Here is a 24,849-nt window from a genome sequence, read left to right on the forward strand (position 1 = left end):
ACAAAGCCGTAACATACTAATTCGGTTAATTCCAAATTATCACCCCTGATTTTACGCGTCGTCAAGCATCGTTAACGCGGTGAGCTTGCGCGCGCGCGCCTATGCGGGGGCGATAAAAGCGATTCGCGTCGATTATGTATATGAGCGGCGGAAACCATTGCAAATTTTATTACGACAAACTAAACAGGCCGCGATCGCCGATCGAGAGAGGTCCTTCGCCGATTATAATGGCGAAAATATTAATTTGTCGACTATTGAACCAACTGCGAAGATCGTAATTTCGTTTGAAGGAAGTTAGGTGATGGTTACATGGTCCATCGGCACGAGAATACGATCGGTCTCTGTAACGCAAGTAGTTTCATCTTGTTTGTCTACTGCGGCGAACTCTCAGAAGGATTCTATCTTTCTAAATATAAATAAAAATGGATTCACGATTACGATGATGAGAATTATGGTCGTAACATACGAGGAGAAATGTCAACTGTGATTAAGAGTTGTACGAAATTAATGAAAAATATTAGGAAGGCCGACCACTTGATCGATATCGAGGTAAATTATAATTCGTCCAATATAACCTCGCTAATATGTAATTAAATTTATTAATTGAATAACAATATCGATAAAACGATTCTGTGTGATCAAGAAATAGCAGCTTTTACTATATGTGGGACGTTTGAAGTGATTGAAGAACATTGACATTAATGCAAATAAAATTTTGCAAATAGATTTTACAGATTACAAGCTATCTAATCATACTTGACGAAAAACTTGAATGCCATAACAACGAAAGCTACAACTCATGTGGTAGTACGTAGTTGGCAAATTATTGTACAATAGCTTCAATTACAGAGCTACGTGATTAAGTATAAAGAAAACATGTTAGGGTTGGCAGATCGTTGATAGGATGCACAATAAATATCGAGTGTGAAATTTGACAATGACCCTAAACGTGAATATAAAGGTTCGTTGAACGGCACACGACCTTGCTCTGATCGCAATTTCTGATATCAAAATACATCGATTTACACCTCCATTGTTCCTCGACTCGAAATGTATCATAAAACAGCGACATGTGTGAATACCTGCAACGCATCCCATGCTTTGTGTCGTTCGATCAGTCGACAGGGTTAATGGTTTTCTGAAATTTTTACCCGATTTTCAAAATTGCTGTATCGGTACGTTTTTCATAACAAACAGCTATAATCGAACCTGTAATTAAAATTCCATCGCTGCAGCGATTTAGACCTTCTATAGAGAAAAATCGGGTGTTCACGTCTTGGATAACTTTTAAGAATTGCTTAGACTTGAATATAAACCTTAGAGGAGTGAACAAGTTATCAGATCGGTTGATTAAATCGTCTTCGACGTTTGTCAAACGTGAAATTAATCATTTCAAAAGTAGAAGTAAAAGTAGAAGTAGAAGAAACAAAACACCATCTGTCGTGGTTGTTTCGTTACAACCTATTATTACTTATCGAACACGTTGAAGTTTATTACAAGATACAATAGCCTCTGGAAATATATATTGTATCAAACAAATCAAAATTTTACCGTATCTCTACCCAAGCAACTACCACCTAGTTACGTGACAAATTCCTAGGTACCAACGTCGACAGAAGACATAAGTCGCAAATCCCTATCATTGGCAATAATCAAGAACCACGAATTACCGGTGTTTTCTAATCACGCAACGAATACGAAAGCCTTGACAACTTCCCGCGAGTCCGGTCGCTAATTAGTCGGAGCGGTTGGTATGAGAAAGAAGCAACACCGGATGCCGAAGGCTACCTCGACTTCGGAGAACACGAATAATTTCCCGAGCTAGGTGGAGCTCTTACATCACGGCTCGTCACCGTTTACGAGAACACTAGAGAATCACGGTGAATCTGCGAAGGCGTGTGTAAGTGTATCGAATCGCCGGCAAACGAAGGCGAGGCAATGCACGCTGAATGGCCATTGAGAATGGCGACCGACAATGGACGATCGGCGTTCTTCCGGAGCGATCGCCGTTTCCCGCGCGCTGTTCTACGCCCATTCCCGACGAACGGGGCCGGATCTTCGCTCACTGGGCCCCCATGATCGCGATTCGAGTCTACCAGGTTCCAGTTGTTACCAGGTTACCCGCCAATCGCGACTTTCCAAACGGAATAAAGAATCCGGATAATTGCACCCGCTGCAACCGTTCGCACGCGATCCGCGCCGTCTGCCTGCAACCAGTCCTTTTCCAGATGGAGGCATCGATTTTTGCGGACGGCCTCGAGCACCCATCCGCCTCGATATCGAGTTACTGACCACTTGGGGACGTATTATTGCTGAGGATGAGATGTCTAGGAACGATTGCTACCTCTAGAGTTAGACACTTATGTGATGGCTATTTCTGGTCATGTTAGATATTGGCAGAATTCTTGAACACGAGAAATTGATTCTCTATTTGTAATTTAGTCATCGGAAACTCTACCATGTACGTTGGTCTTGGTGTATCTTGGTGTATTTATACGAATACGTTTATTGCTATCACAGTTTGTCAATTGAGATTTCTGGAAGATACTTCTCAAATTTCTTCGTAAATTAAATCTACAAGTTGAAATATGTTGGAAATTGAAATCAATTTCAATAGTAATTGGAAAGAATTTTACGTAATGAAATAACTTTTTAGAGGGTAGTCAATGATCTTGCTTCTCTTTGATTTGTTCATCGGCAACAACTGCGCATTATAATTACCCAAATACAGAAAATAGAGTAGTATATTTACAAGAAATTAGAAAATATGCTTTCGTATTCGTATCGTATAAAATTTTGAAAATTATCGAGTTACACTTAGAATTCTGAGAACCTTCCAGATAAAATTTCGAAGTTTTCATAGAATGTTATATTTCCGCTAATAAATTTTAAAACAGAACTCGAAAAAGTACAAGAATCCATATTGACATCGACATGTTTCGCTTTATTCAAAATTAAAATTCGCATTGGACGTGGCCGTACGATCGACTTAGCATCCCTGAAAAGTCTCTACAGATCGTTAACCATCATGAATCCAAGAGAAAAGAAAAAGAAAAAAAACAGAAAAGTGGAAAGAAAGTACGGAGAAAGGCGGCAGAATTGTGTCACGGTTTCCACGCACGCAGACGAGCTACGAGCGGTAAATGGTGAAACTAGAGTGCTTAGATCACGGTATAATGAACGTCGTACGAAGATTACGTTCGTGGGTGGAGAACCTATTTACATAGATGCAGAGGGTATGTTTGGATGGTAGGGAGCCGGAGAATTGCGTCGTCGGTATGGGGCAGAAGTACGTTCGCTCATGCACTTGCACTTCCACTCTTAACGGAGATTATGTGACGCGTATGTCATGTGGTCGGAGGCTTATGAGTCGTCAGTGACGGACACGTGAAGATGATTCTTTATCCGCTGTCTTTATCGTTCGACTAATATCCGTCATTCTAGTAACCACATACACATATATATCTACTTGCTTTCTAATGGAGAATATTTTTCATGGTAAAATTTTTACGATAACCAAAAGATTCTTATTTATCAAAATAAAACTGTAATTTAATCAATAGCTAACTATTATACCATGCGTTATTTGAGTTCAAGTATTGGGTTTTCTTTCCTTTCTACTTTTTTCGATATAAATATTGAAATTATTAAGTGATCGATAAAATTCATCTTATATATTAGTAATCGCATCTTTCCTTAAAATACTGTTTGTAAAGATATATTGGATCGATTAGTTATGTATCTTCTCATAAGTTAAAGGCTCGTGTACGCCTTTCCTCGCCTCGATGAGCTTGATAAGAGGACCTTCTTTGAAATCCAGACAAACGTAGGTGTAAAAAACAATTGCGGTCAAGGAGTATATCGCCGCGGGTCTTGCAAGATACCGGCCGACGCTATCGTCCGGCAATATTTCCGGTTCCTGCCCAAGAAGCGTGTTCTCGAAGATAAATAGTTTATCGCGCTGTGAACCGGACTTTCTGTTCGTTTCTGCGAACTGAACTACACAAGACGGCGATGACGACGTGGACGAGGCAACGGGATGGAGAGGCGGCGGAGATAATTAAAGAGGGAGAATAATCCTGAATCAGCGTGTCCTCGAGCGGACGAAACGGATTCTCCTCGTGGCAGAGCGAAGGCTAAACGGATGCGCATTGTGCGCCACTCTTGCGCGTCGTCTTGTCACTGGTATCACAATCTCTGCACGTGAGCACACGACGACGATGAAAACACAACCTGAACGCAGTGACGATCTATCGGGTCTAGTCAGCGTGTCCGTCGCATCTTCTTTCGCTTTTGTGCGGCTGCGAAGGACAGATTCGTTGAATAGATTCTGCGTGGCGCGCGCGACAAGACGCCCGATCGGAAAGCTGTCGTCCGATCGCTTACGATATTTTCCATTCGCCCGCCATCCACCTCCGTCCGGCCCCCTGGCCACGAGTATTGATCGGAATCTCCGGTTTTTATGGAACCTTCTCTTCTCGCTCGGCCTGGATAACGCTCTCTACTTCGAACGATAACGCAACAATGAAGTCTGCAATTTCAAACAGGCAACCGCGGTATAAGGAGCGTATCAATGAGACGAAGGATAAACCGAGGAGGCGTAGTTCGATACGAAACCGCGAAATCAAGAAATGATATAATGGGTAGGGTTGGCGAATAGAAAGAAGTTGAACGAGCATAGAGAAACTCGTTTTCGAACAGCAGGCACCGATCAAACCGAAACAAAACGATGATGCTTTGATTGGCTGGCTTCGAGAAGTCTTGGAGTTCTGAAGTAAGAACGGATGGATGGAGAGAGGGGAGTGTTTGATCGTGAAAGAAAATCCAACGAATACGATAGAATTTCTAGGTAGTACGAGGAAGAGGAGAGGCAGCGACTGCATCCGCAGCTGCAGGAAAAAGAGAGGAGCATCGAACGGTCGAACCATCGGGCCGGCTCGTCTCATGACTCGCGGTATAAAACAATATTGATTGGTCGTACAATGTGGGTGGGATTATGGGGTGGATCGGTCGTGGAGGCGGAGAGGGTGGACCACGGTGCATTGTGCTCGCTGCGTCCGGTCAAACTTTTCATCGTCCCTCGCAGCTCTCCTCTCTTTTCTGCTCTCCTTTCTTTTTCTGTCCGCGCGCACCGACCTCTCTGTCCCTTTTCCCGTTGCCCTTCCATTCTCCCTTCGCCGTTCCTTTTTTCTCTTCTTTCCCGAGACCCCCGATAATTATTGCAGACTGTCTCGGTTTCGTTGGTCGCCCGATTCCTCCCGATTCCCGCTAACCTGCACGCTTCCAACTTTTCCACCCTTCCGCTCCAACTCAAGAAATCAGCCAAGATGTTGTACAGTCTGTACGAATCGTTCGTTCGTGTTATTTTTTCCATTGGTAATTTTTGATTGAAATGGAAATGGTTGTGACACGATGTTGTGAGAAAAACGAATAGTTAATCAGCTACGTGATAAATATATCTATCTATAGATATATCTGGTAAGATTGATCTTAGTTTTGTTACTCAAACATGGGAAAAGATCTTGTCCGTTTAGAAAAAATGTAATTTTATTATTGCTAACTGAAAATTAAATTTTGTTCGCTGTTCAGAAAAACGCAGCCCAGAAAGGCTTAAATAATATGAATAGTATAAAAGATTGAATCTCCAACGCAGGATCGATCTGGAGGAAATGCAGATTTGAAAATTTATCGTATAAATTTGACAAACACGACGTTATCATTAGCGTTATTGCATTTACATAAATATTATGTACTGCTTGCGAATTCCTGCAAATGGAAACATTACAACAAACGTGATGAAACGTTATTTATTTAATAACTTCTATTTAATCTGTCAACATGAAATTACTATTAACAAACTTTCCAATTATATGAATTCCATCTCGTATATTCTGTTCTTTTACATTTCACAATTTTAAATAGTTCATGCTTCCTTTAATAACCAACAACGATATCTGTTAAGTAGCCACACTCCACATTGTCTTTAGACTAAACAATTCCTCGAATAAATGATTTTTTCAAATCTTTAATTAATAATACAATAACTTCGCTATATCGCCGAATATCAGAATCGTACTTTGTCTCCAAAGATCATCGTATTTATACTACAAACGGCAATTAGATAGCTGTCGAAACCGATTCACGGGTGTCGAGTAAAAAAATCAATTTTTCCGTCGAAACGAAGTATTACACAACTTTGGTAATATTTAAAGCTGTTGCTCGTCGATTTCGTCGAACAGTATGCGGAAACTTTGAAAACTAATATCACCGTCAACTCTGGCTGACAAAGGCTCGCCCCAACGACATCACGCACACGTTCCTTCCACCCATACACACGCGCATTTTATAGATGCTCGCGCAAACACACGCGTTGTGTACACTTGGATTACTCGCAATTACGCTCCGTAGATCAGATGACTCTTCTCAGGCAGCGCCTTTATTGCGGCTTTATTAAACGGCGATGGCCGATGCGATCGGTCGTGGATCCTATAGTGACTATAGTGTGTAGTTACAAAGTCTGAAGGCGACAAACAAAAGAAGGCGCGATGAAAAATAAAAAATAGCGTGTGGCAGACTCGGAAAGGAACGGACCGTCACGGACACACGCACGCACACATACTGCTCAATAAAGAAAGAGAGAGAGAAAGAAAAAGACGGGAAAGCAAGAGCAACGGAGAGCAAAGGAGAATATACAAAGGAAAACGGAGAAAAAGGAGACGATGGTTCGCCAAATTGCGAGCTTCGAGGAACTCGCTACGAGAAGCTGTAAAACACCTAAACCATACGTCTACTTCTCCGCTTGGAGATACGCTTGCAGCCAGAGACCGTGCAAGTATCGTGTAACTACGCGATAACTGTAGCGCACGACCGCGATACTTCTCCAACACGAAAGCAAAGGGTACACAGAACACACGAGAAATGTTTCTATGACTCGCTATTGCTCTAGCCGGGGCCAGGCAGTAGCGAGGAAGGCCACGTATGAGAGAAAAGTCGGAGGAATTGACGGCAAGGTGTGCACTCTGCGACCGTATACCGGAAAAATTCGAAACTCGGTAAACTCTACGAACTACGTAATGATACACATGTGTTATGGCCAACTTCGACCCTTCAAACTGCCCGCCTTGTTACCATGGCTAGCTCACACGCTGCTACTCGTCGAATTTTCCAAATATACCGGCCAACTTCGCGATCGTCGTTTTCTTTTACGGTCACGTTTTGCCGACCACTGACAACTTCATGGGAAGTTACTAGTGTGGCGGCTTTGGTAACGTTCTTTGATAACAAGTATATGTTAGAAAATTCTGTTAAACGAGAGGTAATTTTGTTCAATTTTGTTCCTGCGACTGATAATTTACGATAGATATGGATATTCTATGTGCATATCGGTAATAAATTTTCATTATGAGTACACGTTGTAATTAACTACTATTTTTACGATGATGTTGCTTGAAAAGAACCATTAAAATTATGATACAACTGTACGTCTCTTTTTCTGTATTTTAATTGATCTTCTACAACCATTAACACAAAACCACACAAACCTGCATATTATTAACAGCAATGAGCATGGATAATTGGAAAATTCCAAATTTCTCTTTACTCGCAAAACATTCTTTCGTATTCCTTTTTTCGAACATATACCACTACTTGGTACAATTATTTACAAATTAATATTTAACTATAACCGTCTCTTTATTCATTTCCACAAGAAAGGATTCGCCTCCTGTTTCTCATTAAAGCCTAAAAAAACCGGTTCGAATGCTCGTTTCCCCGGTTTCAAAATTTCGCATTCACCGAATCGATTTCTCTTCTGGAACACGGTTCCGCTCGGTCCTCCCCCAACGGAAGTGACAATCGAGCCTCGTCTTTGCCGTTGCCCCATCACATCGGAGCGGTTACCAGAGGGAAACGAAGAACGAGCCGTTCGATCCGCGTCGAGATTGTTTCGCGAACGGTTCGACGTTTCGGAAGAAGGGTGGACATTCTTGGGAACAGCGCGCAGTTTGGTAATTTATTTCTTGCTGGATCTCCTGACCACAGGATGCCTGACGAGGGTGGCGCTCAGGTTCATTCCCAAACTGAACTTGGTTTAGTCCGCGCCGCCAACTATTTCGGAATTAATTAAACTATCGAGGCGACCGAGTGTGTGCGATTGAATCGTTAATTAGCAACTGCCCCCCGTGCTCGTCCCTCCACAAGTTACACAATCGGCACGCCCTGCCCTTTATTTACACTTGTCACATCTTCAAATGTTCGGGGTTAGCATCGGGATGTTCTTCTAATTAGAAATTTCTTTCTCTTTCTCTTTTTTATCGCATAAAACTATCAGTATATTTGGTAAAGCTCGAAACAAATAAATGATACTAAATGTTACGTAGTTCGCTATTTTTATATATCACTATGTAACATGGATAATATACCAGTATGTATCAGATATCGAGTTAAAAAATAGAAGATTCGTCTGAAAGACAGAAAAAATTCTAGATATTCAATGTACCATGAAAACATAAAACGAAATCTGCAATGCAAGAATTATCCAAATGTCAGACTCCACAGCACTTACAACTCAAAGTGCAGTTAAAACGCAATAAAAACAAATACTAAAAAAATCAAATGATAAAAACAACAATGCCAAACAACAGGGCATTGTTCCAAAGCACTCCACTTTTAAATCCGACAAGAAACGTGCAAACCTGAAATCGATAACTCAGTCGATCAAAATGAAAACTGATTATCGAAACGGCATACGAATTGATAAGAAAACGACTATCGATGATTGCTATCCGGACGATAAATACCATCGCGTTACCATAAGTGTTGAAAAGGAAGCTCGGGGAAAAATCGCGAATAATAATAACTGCACCCGGTGGATATTTCTTTGAAACGTGGTGTATTTATTTGCGGACGAAAAATTATTCGGTCGAGGTCCAGCCACGATTTTCCCTGCACCCTTTCGACCAGTTCGAGTTATACCTGCACCGGCGCCGAAAGACGCGCAAGATTGTCAAGAATTACACAATGCCGCGCGACAAATGAAGCATTTCAGGGGAATGCGATCCGCCCCCACCTCGTGCATGAAAACAAGGGGGAGCAGAGCAGGAGTTTAAAAAACAGAAAAAATCAAGAGAAGGAGAGAGTTGGAGAGAGATAGATGGAAAAAGAGAGATTGTCCGTGCGGCGTACGAGCCTCGGAGCTCCATCAAGCCCTTCGAAAGGTTATGAATAAGGGATGAAGTTCATGCGTAGCGACGCACATACGCCGCCGGTGTCCACGCATTCATACGAACTCGGCCGAGTTTAAGCTCGATTGTATGCCGATAAACGAATAAATGTGCAAATTTGACGAACCAGCCCCACTCTCCCTGGCTGTCCTCTCTCACCCCTTGTCCCCCTTGCCCTCTCCTCATCTATTGGAAAAAGGACGCGCGTACAAGCACGCCTGTCAGCGACGAGTGTACGTGAGAGAAAATAGAAAAAAAGCAGAGAGAAAAAAGTTAAGAGAGAAAAAGATAGCAGATTATGCGCGTACGCTCATGCGTCCATACTTTCGAGAATTTTCTGGTCGCATCGTAGATGCGTGAGGGCTTGGGCGCGCGTTCCATGAGCTTCCCCAGAAAAATTCGACGTATATCCCAGGAACAAGTGCGCGAATATGTACAAACGTGCGTGCGCACGTGAGTATATAATATATATATATATATACATATATATATACGTGGAATATGTCAGTGGCCCCGAGTGGTGCATGTTGACGCGTAGATCGGCCCTGATGGGCGCGTTGGGCGTTCCTACGTGCGGAGTCGTGAATAAAAATAATTAACGGAAAATATATACGAACGTCGAAGCGGCGATTGATTTACGGGAATGCACGGAGGTACGAGGCGGGACCCGTAATTTCGCAAAAACCGCGTATCTGCGGGCTCGGCCTCGATTTTTGTTTTTACCCCGACCAACCAGATCGACTGCACACCTCGTACCTCTTTCTCTTTCTATTTCGCGCTTTTTCTTTCTCTCTTTATCTCTGTCGATACACGCAGGAACAAGAAGCGCGCGTGTGTACGAGTGTGTCCGAGTCTGTGCAAATTTACGTTCGTGCACAAGCATTTAGGCGTGCATGAAATTTTTTCGCCGTTCATCGCCCTCTCAAACTGTGCAGACTCGACGGTCCACGATACTCGTTGCCACAGATATCGCGGATAATTTAGCAATAGCTTTTTACCTTTAATCAAATACGACAGCTGATAATCCCAGGACACTTCACCGTGGATAATGTTTTTGTAGCGTCAGGAGGGTTTTACGTTTTGTTCCGCCAGTCGATTTTTTCGACATCCATCGTTAAACAGGGACAAAGACGAGAAAGTTTCGCTCGTTTCTTCTCGAACAAATCAATATCTTTTTTGTCGACTGTTTAATCATCGAATCTCTCTTCTGTCATCGTTTTTCCCGCGTCGAGCCGTAAGTAATAGCTAGCGTCGATATTCGTTGAACAATACCCCTGTTTGATCGAATCAAAGAATCGTATTTTGTATAGAATCTATATAAGTCTCTCGTATTATCATTGCCTAAGTCATTCTCCTACAAGAACTAAAACTTTGTTATTACGCCAATGTATCCAGATGTACGAGCTTGCAAATAGTATATAGCAGATGGTAGCCCACACCCCTACAATAATCGGTGCAGTTTACTCAGGGTGGCGTGGAGTTATCTTTAAGAGACGTTGCGAGCTGCTTCCAAGTAATAGAATCGAAGTAATACGTCACGTAATCCGAAGAAGCTTCTAAAGCCGCTATAGATCGAGCCGAACGAGCGCATGGGCTGCGTCTCGTCCAAAAGAATTTCGTTGATTAATCGCTCTTTTCCTAATATAATATCGCAATTGTTCCTGGTACAATCTTTTCTGTTCTCGAGGGTTCTTATCCGACTACCACAAAAATCGTTCGTCGCTCGCGAGCTCCGGCACGGTCAGCAAACACCGAGAGAATAAATACGCGGCCCCGGCCCAGTGCTTCTCTTTCTTCCAAGATAATAACTTTTTTAATTAAAGGAAGCACAGCGCCGGCAACGGAAAAAACAGCGTCACTGTGGAAAAGAGAGAAATAAAACGACAACACAGTGTGTCGCGTGACGTAAGGCACCCAGCACGCCGCCGTTGCACTTTGCATTATCTTATTCTCGAGAGGGTGAGGCAGTTTACAAAGCAACGGGTGCGCGAAGCGGCGGAGCCGAAGAGACGATTTAACGCCCTGAACGACTTTCTCACCCCAGACTTAGACAGAGGATGGAGTGGGGGGAGGGGGTGAGAAACGAAGCACGAGGCGCTAGGGAGAACTAAGAACCTTGAGCGTTCCAGAGCAGAGAGAAAGACACACCGTTGGAAGAATAGCACGGTTGAAGAGGGACAGAGGACGAGTCTTGTAGACATAGGGCTAGGGTGCTTAGTTTGCCCGGTGTGAAAAGCGGAGAAAAGCGCAAGAGAGCTTTTTTTCCAGCGGGCTCTGAAGTAAGTGGCTACATCGTACATAGCACGTAAGTCCACAGGTGTCCGCGGACAATGACTCGCGTCCCTGTTGTACGTCTGCACATGCACATGGTCCCGTGGATAGAGACCGCTGTGATCGGCTAACGTGTGTGCGTGTCACAGATTCGCGGCCCCGAGTGCCTGTGCGTTGCACGTCCGTATATACGCGGATCCTGCGAAGGGGTTGGACTACCGGCAGAAGTCTCTTAATTTCCGTGCTTCGGGACAAAGGGGAAAAAACGAGCGCTCGAGAAAAGAGTCGAAGATAGAAAAGGACCGTCCGACGTCTCCTTTTCTTCTTCTATCATTTTTCCGATCCCCCTTCTTGCTGCTTTCTACCGGTGCGCGTTTCCTCGCGCGTCCCCGTCTTCGTTCCTCTCCTGCTGCGCTCCTACGTGCCGCTTCTTCTTCATTCTCCTTCTCTCTTTTCTTTTTCCCTTAACTCTCTGCTCTTCGATGGTAAATAGTAAGAGAGAGGGAGACAACCAAGGCGACCACACGGCGAGGGTGCGCTGCGACTCGATACCGTGTACATACATATATATATATATACGCAAACATTCGCGTACCAGACAAGATCCTTTGAGTCTATCTCGTAACAGGTTTGCTCGGTACGTCAACCGGTGAAGCAGCCGTAGGATCGCCGTGACTTCAATTCCGCGATTGTTCGTTCCGCCAATCCCTCAGAAGTTAACTGAAGTGGCACAGAAGTTTTACCGCGTCATACGTGTCATTATATCTTCGGTTTATCCTGCGATTGTGCGTTCCGCGAAACAAGCCCGGCTCCGTTCCCCGGCAAATTTCTTTTCATACGAGGCACGCATGCGTTTCGTCGGTAATCTCGTCCGTGACTTCCGTTTGTTACTCTGCTTTATATGCGACGAAACCGCTGCATCGTTGATTTTTCGAAAGACTCGCGAAACATGGGCGTATTGAAAATTTCATGCGCTGACGTTACTAGCACGGAATCAGAGACTAGATTTCTCTTCTGCTCGCCGCGCCGGTTCGTTGATCTTCGGCCGCTATCGAGTCTCCTTCCGTTTCATTGTCCTTTGTTGCGATTCTTATACGGCCTGTTCCTTTCTTTCAGAATTCACGGTGGAGACCACCCTTCGTTGTTAATATTTATTGGTGCTTATTTGAGAGCAGACAAAGGAGAGATTTATTGGAATAGAATGTAAAGAATAAGCTTAAAACGTAGTGTAGGTGCACTATCGATTGTGGCTACTCGAGATTATCTCTTTCGTTGTTTCTACTTGAATTATGAATAATATCGTGAGAACTATTTGTCTGTGTTTATTCTTGTGTAGGATTGTTTTGCTCCGATACTGCATTTATTTCTTGAGATTTACTAAGATGTACATGGGTATAATTAAGAATGTAATAGCTATCGCGAGTATCGGAGCTGAATTGCGGAATAATGCAACGTGTCTATTCATCCAGACAAAACTAATATTTCTCCTTCTTAATTAAAAGTTAAATATGTATATATACGAACGTTATGAAACAATCGTATCAACTGGTGGTTGACGATTTTAGCCAAAGTCTCCTTTAACTCGTTCTTAATAAATCAATAACAAAAGCTCGAAAATAGTATCGGGAAAGCAATAAATCTTCCGATACGATTCTAACGTAGTTAGCACTTAAGAAACGACGGTCCGATACTTTGGCTAATAGCTGCTATAATATTAATAACTATTCGATAATAAATAAACATAGCGTGTAATCGTTTTATCGACAAAACTTTCGCCTCAAACGAAATTTTATTTTCCGTATCCAAAAACGATACAACTATTTTATCAAAATTATCCTCTCATCGAGCTTCGTTATCAATCATTACGTAATTATAAAAAAATTATCAAATCGCAACTCGTCATATGTGTCACCAACAGCAAAAGTACAAAACTAAGCAACACGTATAAGGCATCCTCTTATTTCCGAACAATTCGATCACCATAACCAACAAACTGAAATCTATCCGACGAAGACATCGATCTCCGAGTTCTCGACTTAAATCCATTATCCTCGCGTTATTGTCTCCGCGATGAAGCAATTTCGACATCTGCCGAATGGCAGCTGAGAAAGAACAGCATCATCTCAAATTACTCTGGGCGCTTCTTCGACGTTGCGGTTCCCTTAGATTCCTCGTGCGGCCCGCGTGTAATGTCCGCCTGTCGCTAATCCCAAAAATCTTGAAAAAGGTTCATCATCTGCTCGTGTAGTAGGTGGCTGTTTGTCTGTCTGTATGTCTGTATACGACGACTGCATAATGCCGATCGTCTCGTGTTTACGGCGTTTTGTGGGCAAACAGAATCGACGATCTCCTCCACTTTTCTTACTGCTTATTTTTGCCCTCCACCCCCGTTGCCGTACTAAACGAAACGAGGGCCACCCTCTAGCTTCGCGGCTGGCACACCTTTTGTCGGTGTTCGCCCGAGCGATGCGCCGTTGCTCTGCATATTTTGAATATATCTGAAAGGATCCCGTGCTCCTTTTCGACGCAACACAGAGCTCGTCTCTTTTCTCGTCACGCGATCGAGCCAGACCTAGCCCCGACGTGATCGAGTGCATCCCGCTGCTGGGCGTCCTCCTGGCCGGAAGGATGCGTCCGGATGCATTCTGGGATATTGACGTAACAGTACGACACGGAGCTTGTTAAATATTTATCCTTGCGTCGGGTTTGGTGGATACAATAGACGTATTCTCCAATAAGAGGATGAAAAAGAACAGCTCCTGGGCTGGAAGTCACGCGCCGTTTAGAGGCTGTGTTTCGCGAGTACTTTAGGCAGATGAAGAACGATAGGATCCGGAAGCGGCAGCTGAGAGGCTAGCCCGCGATCAATCCTGTTAATCGACTGGAGATGCCGTGTACGCGGGCGTAGATTCTTTTGACAGATTCGAGGAAATAGGGTGAGATAGAGTCGATTGTGCAGCCAGCCCCTTTGTCGGGATAATTCTTTGTCAATCAACGAGACAATCGAGGTGGACGAAGATTTTGGTATCGGACGAAGCGAGGAAATATGAACCCGATGGAACAAAAGAGGTTTAAAGTTGTTTGGGTAGTGGCAAGTGATATTCTTTTTTTCTGCTTTAGCTTATCGGATTAAGAGGATTTTTATTAGTTATGTTCGGCCTGGGATAGTTGTTCGAGGATACGGATAGGAAAATTAGAAATTGCTTAGGTAATATCGTTTTCCTATTAAGGCATTAAATTTAGTTTTCTTCGCTATCGTATATATTGGATCGTGAAATTTATAACAGAATTTTTTTCATTAAAATCTTTCGTCGAATAATTGATTCCTAGTTGTCATTGTACTACTAACAATTTCTCTACTATTATCAACAATGATATTATATATAGGATATTTTATACAATTTTGTAATATTTTTATTGACATTAAATACAATATACGCAAGTTGGTAAAAAATACAAAAAATGTTTCGTACTATAACGATAATGAACGGAATGTTATTAAAGATCTTTAACTAATTATACTTTGATCTACATACATTTACAAATGTTGGACCATTTGGTAATACGTAAACACTTCATATATAACAATTCAAACTGTTACATAATTGTATCTCAGCCCTTAATTAAAAATTTAGCAAATCGATAAAAAAGCAGGATCAACAGAGATACTGTAATTTTTTATTAGCAACCTAAGATATGCGAATAATCATCCGTACGAAGAACACGCGTGGTGTAGTTAACGCGACGCCATCCAAGGGTTTTATCTTCGTCTCCACGTAATTTCCTCGTAACGCCAATTTTCCTGAAGACTAGTAACCCTTCACACCACGCTCGAGCGCCCTCTGGGAAAACAAAGGTGTCACTTCTTCAAAGAGCTCTTGGCTGCTCTGACTCTCTTACTGTCTCTCTTCAGGGATTCGCCGTGTCGCGTCTTTCCGTCTGGAAAGATCTCGGCTATCATTCTTTCCTTTTCACGCTTTGCCACTCGTCGTTCTATCTATGTCACTCTATAGATTTTATCCCAAGCATCTCAAGATTCTTGCACAGCAGAGGCCCCCAACTAAACTTCCAGCCCCTTCTTCATCGGTGCCAAGAAAGCACTTTATCTCTTGAGGGGTTGCTTCAACAGGTTACAAGACATCGGTCGTTTGGTTTTTCTTAAGGCGAGCTTACCCCCAAGAAATGCTCATCCTCTTGATCTCACTCGGCTTTCTTAGCCTACGGGAAATGTCTGCTAATTACTACACCCTCCCTCGGTGATTTTCTCGGCTTGTTAACCATCACCATGGACAATAAAGCAATAAACTTCCTGTAGAAAGCAACCTGTCAGGTAGGCAGTCTTTTAAACTTTAAAGTTTCTTTAAGTTTCTTTAAGATTTTATCGACTCGAGAGACGATCACATTTTAAAGAACTTTTAAAGACTTTTATTAGAAACATATTGATGTTCGATCTAATGTCTGAATTTATATTTTATTTATTCTGTTATAACGGCGAATTCAGTGGATAAAAAGTCATTTTTATGTTTTCACTGACATTGTTCATCTATATTTGTTGAAAAGTACTTTATGCTCGTGTTTTGGTTTTCTTATAAATTATAAAAGATCTCAATAAACATTTAGTCTCTCAATTATCTAAATCTCATTCTTTATTTGTCTGCACATTAAACGTAAATCAGCGAAATATTTCCGTTCAGGACACAATTAAATATAATAAACTGAAAGTATAATTAAAATATAAAACTAAATTTAATAAAAATACCACAGTACAAATAATAACTAGCAAAAGATATAGAAAATATCCTTTTAATACACCTCCTTAATAAGTCACTACCTTTTTTACCTTTCTATTTCATTACCTAAATAAATAAACTCTCGATTACCTTAAATACCATATTACCGCGTTATCTCACCACGCACAGTAAACAAGCCGCCATAATCTCGACGCTTCGCAGCCGCAAAACGCCAACCAACCACGTAGTTCAATGAGGAGGTACTTTATCCCATTCGAAGAGGGTAATTCCAACAGGTTACAAGACGCTGAGTGCGGTTGAATCGTCTTCACGGTAACCACCCCTAAGGAAACACCGTCCCTTTACATCTTGGTCGTTTCCTGAACCCTAAGGAAGCCCATTCTACCCCGAATTCAGCCAGTTTTCTTAGCCCCTTCACGGACGACGAACTTCCCTACGAAGATTTTCCGGGCTAGAGGGTACGGATAAGGAATCTGTTGATGAAAAGGGACAACCAGCTAGGGGATGAAAGTAAGAAAAGAAAGGAAAAGCGTTTTCTTACGACGATACTCTCCTCCTCCTATTGCTCGAGTCCTCCTACCCCCGGGCCGCCCTCGAGGGAACAAGATATCAACTTGTTGCTGTTGGGATTGAGCGTGGGCCAAGGATCTAGAGGGTCGAGGTTTTTATTTTATTATTTAGAGACGGCACGCGAAACCGACGCGCCCCATTCCACGTCATGTTTCTCCTTCTTTCTCGTCCCTGGATTAGGAGCGCTTTGTTCCGTGTTAATACGGAGAAACTTTGGTACGTTGGAAAGTTACTTCTTTCTTTCTTTTTTCTCACGTTTTTTTCTTCTTTTCGTTTTCTTCGCCCGTTTTTTTTTTTTTTTTTTTTTTTTTTTTTTGGTTCTTTTAGAGATTAGAATGGAAGGTGGAAGTGATGAAAGTTTTAAAGGCTAGGAGTTCTTTAGAAATAGTTCGATATTATTATTTCTTCTAGGGTTGTGAAATGTCAACACAGGAATTGTGTGAAGAACAAGTGAAAAATAGATATTAGAAACAACGTATATTGGATGTCGTGATAAAGGAATGTTATTATTAGTCTTGTTATCGCCTGGATACTCCTGTTTCCTTCCACAGTTACGCAAAATGAATGCAACGAAGGTTTATAAATACAGTGAATGGTTCTTTTTCGATAGAAGCGATGAAGTATACATTTTTTTGTTTTAAATTATGCATTAGCAAATATCATTTCAAGATTTTAGGTAAAGAGCTACAGAATTGTACAAATGTCTGGGAAAATTATATTTTTATATATATCTAATTAATATGTAGATAACTACTAATAATATGTTTTTGGTTTCAATTTAAACAAATGCAAAGTCACGCTATATTTATAACTAAAAAAAATACAGTTGCTTTTTTAGACCAAAAAAAAAAACGATCATAGTGTAATAATAAGAAACATTAGATAAATAAGAATGTGAAACAAGTGGCTTAGCATAACGAACAAATTGTTTTATTAGATATCCAGATAATCCAATTGAACTGTACAAACATTTCGTGACAAGCAGCTGCTTTTGCTAAACTTCCTGCGAAAGATTCCCAGAACATGCGTCCATTCGGAAAACACTTGTTGAACATCGAACTAAGATTGCCTGAGCTAAGAAGCCACTTGTTGCTTCATCCTTCCTGTAAGGAACTCGCTGTCCCGTTTCAGGATACTTAGCGTAACAGCTGGATATATTCCGTCTTACTTTTGCCTTGATCTTCTCTTTTCCGTGATTCAGGTCGATCGAGTGAGAATCACTCGATTCTTTTAACTTTTATCATTTTATGGACTCTCGTCAAAATTTTATTTCGAGGAAAAATACAGCAAGATATAAATAGTAAATTTTTTCATAAAATTAATCGTAAGATATAGATAGTAAATTTTGCAATTATTCTGCAAAAGATGAATCGTATTGTTTAAAAGTGTAACATTTAAAGATACCTTTTTATTAGTTACGGCGAATGAAAACTAAGATACGGTGAGATTATTAGGAATCTTGTTACAGCGCATAAGTAGTAGAATAATCTATAATGATAGGCGGAGCATAATTATAGCTTTCTGAAGAACGGTAGCGATCCCCCGATTCTTCGATTGAAATAATCCATTAGCGGTGCAACGATTAGATGAAAGGGGCGTCTCCTGAGGCAGGGGCCACGTGTTTCTAGCATAGTTCCAGACACATGTACAACTTGCACGCACGACACCAGCTTAATCAATCGAACGACGTATCGAGCGCCGACTTCGAACTGATATGAACGTGTAACACATCGAAACAAATCTTTCCGATTGCTTTGCTACTTTGCAACAGATATTCATGCTAAATTTAATAAATCCGCCGAGAATACATCTACTTTACTGTAAAATATAAATACGTCAGCTGTTATATCAACATCAAACGGTAAGTAAAATGTTAATTGCCACATCTTTGTTTTATTCCTAGACGTCCCTTCGTCTGAGAGACTGACATCGGATAATTCTAATGAATAAATCTAAATAAATTCCTAGATGAGTTTTAGAAGCTAAAAACTATTGTAAATTAAAATCCTTAAAATCGAACAAAATGTTTGAAGTATGTCTCGTAGCTCGTCGTTATATAATATTAGTAATTGTGTGGCGTTGATTTTCTTCGCTCCTTTGCAATATTCCAATACAGTTATAATAGAACTTTGCCACTTGTTCGTTGGTTATGATTATATAACTAATAAAACTCATTTCACGGTTTTCGGAGAATTAGTAAAAAGCAATTTCTTGAGATCGATAATCGAATTAAGATCGAGAAGGGACAATGAAACGACGTCAAATATATCCAATCGGTCTTTACGACAAACCAACGAATCCTAACCGAAACTCGATAAGTCTGATTGACAATTGGAAAAAAAAAATAAATGTACCAAACGCTAGTAGTAGAATATTATCGTGTAAATTATAGGGGCTGAATTGCAAACCATTCAAATACGTTCATTCATTCCGACATTTACGTAAATACCGTTTTGCGTTGCACGAAAACAGCTCTGTCTCATAGAGCGGCGCGGATTAACGAACCATCTTCTATCGACTTAGCACGCTGAATTGACGGAACTTAAAAAGAAAAAAAATACAAGCTCACCCTGAAACTTGCGAGTATGATTAGATTCTGCCACGTGCCCATTGTGAGCCATCGACGTAACGCCCCTTCCTATACGCGCGTGTGCGTTTCAGTGCGTTCAGACACGTTCATGCGTGTCAGTGCCATAACGTGAATCGCAAGACACAGAACTGTAATCTAGCATCACGTCATTCGTATCGAGAGACTGGACTTTACGAGAATTTATTGTTACCCGGAATTATTGGATCCACGATCGTCCTTCTCTCGTGCGAGCTTCGCTCCAGAATTTCGGAATATTATTCGTTTCCACAACAGGTTACGACGTAGTTGTTTCGGAAGATCGATAACGCAAAAATATAACAAGCAACATAATTATAACTTTCTTATTTCATTGTTCGTCTCGATGTTCTGATATTACGAATAATATATCTTTGAACAATACTGTTTAAACCATTTTTACCATAATCGAACAGAAGTAAACAATAGTTGTTTCATATCGTCATACAAAACTCGATCACATTTCGTGATGCTATGTGAATTTTCCAGGACAGTGTTATATCGCCCATAAAACAGAAATTTCACCTATAAGTCCTTTGGAAAACAATGTTAAATGTAAATCACGTACATATTTACGAAAGTGTAACTCGAGCATAGTAAACACGAGACAAATTACCAACGAGGGAGCATTCGTGACGAGCAGTTCAAACGCGGCCGCGCCATTTGCGGTTGCACGGTATTTAGAAACGTTTCCCCTGATGCGATCCGCCGATCTCCCAAAACGCAAGCCCGACGGGAAAAAAGAAATCACAATACCGCAGAAAAAGCGTGGAACGATCGTAATTCCCGCAGCTAATTCCACATCCAATAGCGGGTGTCGTAACGAGGTTTTGCGGAAGGGAGTCTCCTAATCGTCTAATCGTCATGGAACACGGCATGGAGCACCCTTCGATCGTTCTTGACGCGGTTTTCGTCGTTTCGAGGGGGAACCGAAACTTCTGATCGGCGCGATCGCGAAGAAAGATAAGAGGTACGGTCAATAGAGAAGGAACGACAGAGAGATTTCAATCTTGACAACGATCAAGGTTTCCCATCGAGACGACGCTATTTGATTTTCAACCCCATCGTCCCTTTGACGATCGGTCCGTGTGCCTGCACGAGGGCAAGAGCGTTCACGTCGAAGGACGATCGACTTTGGACGCTGGTTTTATCGAGTTACGCAACGCGCCACGAAAGGCAGTAGACCAAGTTCTTTGTCTAACGGGCCATCTGTCACCCTGAAGAGAAGAGAGGCGACGTCGTCTCTCGCCAGGAGGGTGGTGTGGGGACAACGATGTGGGCGTTACGACAAACGCGTTACGACGACCTACTTGTGTTTGTAAATGCTTCGCTCATCACCTCTCTATCGTCTGAGCAGGCGGCGTACGACCGTATTTCCCACGAGCGCGCCAATACCAAACAGATAGCATCGTGATAAAAGAGAGATAGCGCGAGACAAGTAGAGAAGCGGACCTCTGCAAGGATACGTATGTGTATCGGGTATTGATTTTCCACGTACGGAGTTACGCCAACGGGGTAAGCCGAGACGCGACAAAGTTTATTAATCCTGGGGGCAGCAGACGCGTCTGCGTAGCCCCGGCCACAGCGAAACGCGCGTTCCACGAGGATACGAAACTTTTCACGTCGATCGTTGCGCTTGCATCCTCTGCCGCTTAGTTCCTCTGTCCACTTTGTATGAAAATTCGGACAGTTTTCTTTCTTTATTTTTTTTTTTTTTTTTTTTGCTCATATTATCCGTGTATTAGTAAAATTCTATACTTGAAAGAACTTCGAATAATTGTAACGATCAACTCTACAACGATTAATACGATAATCCAACGATAAGCTCAGGAGGAAGTTCTTTATGAGCTTAAGTGTACTTTAATCCGATTCGTATCGAGATATATCACGGTGCGTTTAGTTTACTGAAATATTTGAACGATTGCAATGAATTTGAATATATTCTATATATATTGAAAATATTCTATGTGTATTAACTGTCGAAGGTATTCTTTCTATAAAAGGAATTCATAACGAAAATCTATATCACATAGTAAAGTAGCATATGTTTCTTCGCTTATTTCCTATTTTAGAATGTAAATCGATAGAAAATCTAAGTTAATCGTTTGGTATAGGTGTATAGGAGTTAGAAACTCAAGTCAAAGCAGATGGTTCGCACGAGAAATTCATTCATATTACACTCTATGTTAGGTATACATCCTATACTATAGTACAAGAGCTATTGTTAAACTACATACATTTCATTGCTTTCGTACGAATTTATCCTTTTAATTCTTTTCTAGTTTTACAATTGCAAACCTAGCCAGAGTTACACGTGCATACGATAAAATAAAAGTTAATATTTATTAAATATATTATAAACATATTAAACCTCATAGCAATATCAATATATTACTAGTTCAAATCATTTTAGAAGATACATATCTAAAAACTGTATTAATATATTTATTATATTAATAATACTAAATATATAGGTGAAATAATATTAATCGACAAAAGTATAACACTCGCGTCAAAGAAATCAAATTGTAAGGTAGGAAAAACACATATGTATCATTTTATATGTATATTTGTGAATCATTTTAACCACTATGCCTGTTCTATCGTTGAAAAGTCCGCGGTCCATCTCATCCAAACTTATTCCAACACATAACAGTACTCAATCATTCTAAATTCTTGTGTATCGCAATGAGAAGCGTCGTTAATTCGGTTAGATGGAAGTTTCGCGTAGACTGCCGGGTACGACATAAATTGGTCAGCCGAAAGGCGCGGTAACGGAGGAAAGGAACGCGGCAGAATGAACGGGGAACATCTAATACATCATAAACTTGGAAACAAAGAGGAGAGAGGATGTCGTGGCAGCGCCGGAGAATCCGCCGGGCGCGGTATCCTCGGAACAAAACTTTGCCTATTTGTTAAGTCTTGCCCGCTGAAACTGTCTCAGATACTGGCGTCGAACTATGCCTCACACCTATGACCTCCTTAGTTTCGTCCTTCTTCCTTCCTTACCCTCGCCACCAAAACGTTGTACCGATGCATCCTTCGCCGAGACCGCTGAATAGGGGCACAGAAAGACGCATTCTGATTCGTGGAATTTCGCTGTTTCACGAGAAATTGATGATACACTACAACTCAGTTTTCCTCTCGCGATGAAAGTAAAGGAGGTTGAAACACGCACATAAATTTTTGGTAGTGTTACGGCTTTAAATATCATGAATCGGTCGAGTTCGAAGTTGACAAGACGTTATAAATGGATAAGAAGATTTATATTTACCCAGTGAATTATTATTATATAATAAATTTATTATATATTATATAATATTATAAAGGACTGAAAAGCAATGGAACTTAGCATTTATTTCATATAAATAGACGCTATTTCGTTTATATTATGTTGTAGTTAAATTTTAAGGAGTTAAATTTCTCATTAAAAAGGAGCGAGACAAACAATATACACGTGTAATATGAAATCGGAAACATTTCTTCATCGTAAGATGTAATCTTGTATTTATGGATAATTTAAATATATCACTTGGTGATATATCAAATGTGAATAAAAGATCGAAGTGCGAAAAGATTAATTAAACGAAAAGAAATACCGTATCGCGAGAGAAGATCATTATTATTACGATATCAAAGAAAATATTCACTCATAGTAAGGCTTGAAACTTTATATCCGCTTTCGCTAGAAATGTACTTTCCTTTTATTTGAATACGATATTCACATATGTAAATTTTATATCGACAGATGTATATCTTCGTATTTTCCTGTTTCACTCTACATTGTTTGCATACATACATAAGTATATACATTTCCCATTCATTACTGTAATTCAGCTACATTATTTACAATGAATGAATAAATTATAACCGACAAGTATTCATATAAGATGCATATAGGTGTATTATTTTATACCAAAGATACCTATCGATCTTAGAATCGATGTAGTGTAAATATATTTCGCTTTTCTTGGTGAGTACTATAATTGTATGCATTTTATATATTTTTGCATCTTTAAATATCTCATGAAAGCGTAATAAACCATAATCCAGCTACTACAATTCTCCTAAATTTACAACTTTTCGAAACCTGTTTCTGTAGTCCACATATATATACTTGCAATCGCTTTTTTGCTGAAGCTGCAATTTAATCGTCGAATAACACCAACTCGAAGACACGAACAATGGGTACGTCGCCACCTGCAATGCAATGTAAATTAGCAGGAAGGCTAGCGTAACTATTTCGAGCCGGTAATACCTATCGGAAACTAAATTCGTGCCGGAACGAGAATTCAAAATTAAAAAGTTTGCGCGGACGAGGCTGGTCATCTGCATCTAAATTTTCTCCGGCGCAAGTTTCGGCTGGCACACGGCTGTTTCAAAAGGATTTTAGCGTGTCCAGAGGGACAACTCGAAAACTAAAAAAAAAAAAAAAAAAAAAAAGGAAGAAAAAATACGAGAGGAGAGGAAAAAACAGAAAAAAAGGCTGATAAAATTTTTTTGTTAGCCGTGCCGTGATGTATGCGTGATCAGAATTCGCGAAGTTTCGCGCATCTGGTTCGAGGCGAAAGTTCGAGTGCGACACCCGCACATGACATCGCTGTGTCGGAGTGTGTATCGAGGGATGGGATAGCGAGCTTCGGGGGGAGGGTGGTTTCATTGTGACGACAATATCGCCTTGGGCGGCATTGGCGAGGCAGAGATGCAAATTTCGTGGAGGACGGCTCTGTTCTCTGCGTTTTCATCTACGGACAACGAATTTGGTAATACTGCAAGGGATTCTAACGGCACTCGCTCCTTCAGCATCTGCTTACCTAAACAATTAATTTTCCTTAAGACGCAGTACCTTTGATCATTATATGAATTTAACGTGTGAAATCATTTCTCAAAATACTTTCAGTAATTTTAGAAATAATTTGAACACGAGGAAACGAAAATTAATATTACTAGAAATGGTTTCCCTTAAATCTTTATTACCAAGAAGCCTTCATTTTACGAAGATGTACATTCGCAATTTTCTTTTGTTGCAGGGGACAGCATCTTTCAAATCGCCACAGCAACGTTTATCGTAAGTACCAATATCCTTCATCGTTATCCTTCATCGATACTCTTCAACTCCTTCTCTAAATCACCCTCAAGCTAACCTCGACGATGTTACGCAACGCGATAGATGTCTATACGTATAAGAACTTAAGCTTAACCCATCGAAGCTCTCGAAGAAAACGAAGAATCGTTTATCTCGCGTCTATAGAGACGCGATTCCTCGGCTTTCTACGCCATTGCGTGCATACGCTCGTGCAGGGAGCAGCGGGTTAGCAGAGGGAAGGGGTTGACAATGCAGCTGCGACGGGGTGGCAGATTCGTAGTCGTCGTAGTAGTCTCGTCGTCGTCGTCGTCGTCATCGTCGTCGTCGTCGTCGTCGTCGTCGTAC

General features: G+C 41.1%; 1 long non-coding RNA gene across 1 annotated transcript in view; it reads left to right on the forward strand.

Annotated features, from left to right (window-relative positions):
• LOC138186449 (uncharacterized) overlaps positions 1-24,849 on the forward strand; it is a 115,835-nt gene that overhangs the window by 23,744 nt on the left and 67,242 nt on the right. Inside the window, exon 3 of the long non-coding RNA XR_011174880.1 lies at positions 24,449-24,486. This is a non-coding gene — a long non-coding RNA (uncharacterized LOC138186449). The remainder of the gene's footprint in view (positions 1-24,448; positions 24,487-24,849) is intronic.

This window comes from Bombus flavifrons, chromosome 13, assembly GCF_040668555.2.
Source record: "Bombus flavifrons isolate JBK064 chromosome 13, iyBomFlav1_principal, whole genome shotgun sequence".
Classification (NCBI taxonomy): domain Eukaryota; kingdom Metazoa; phylum Arthropoda; class Insecta; order Hymenoptera; family Apidae; genus Bombus; species Bombus flavifrons.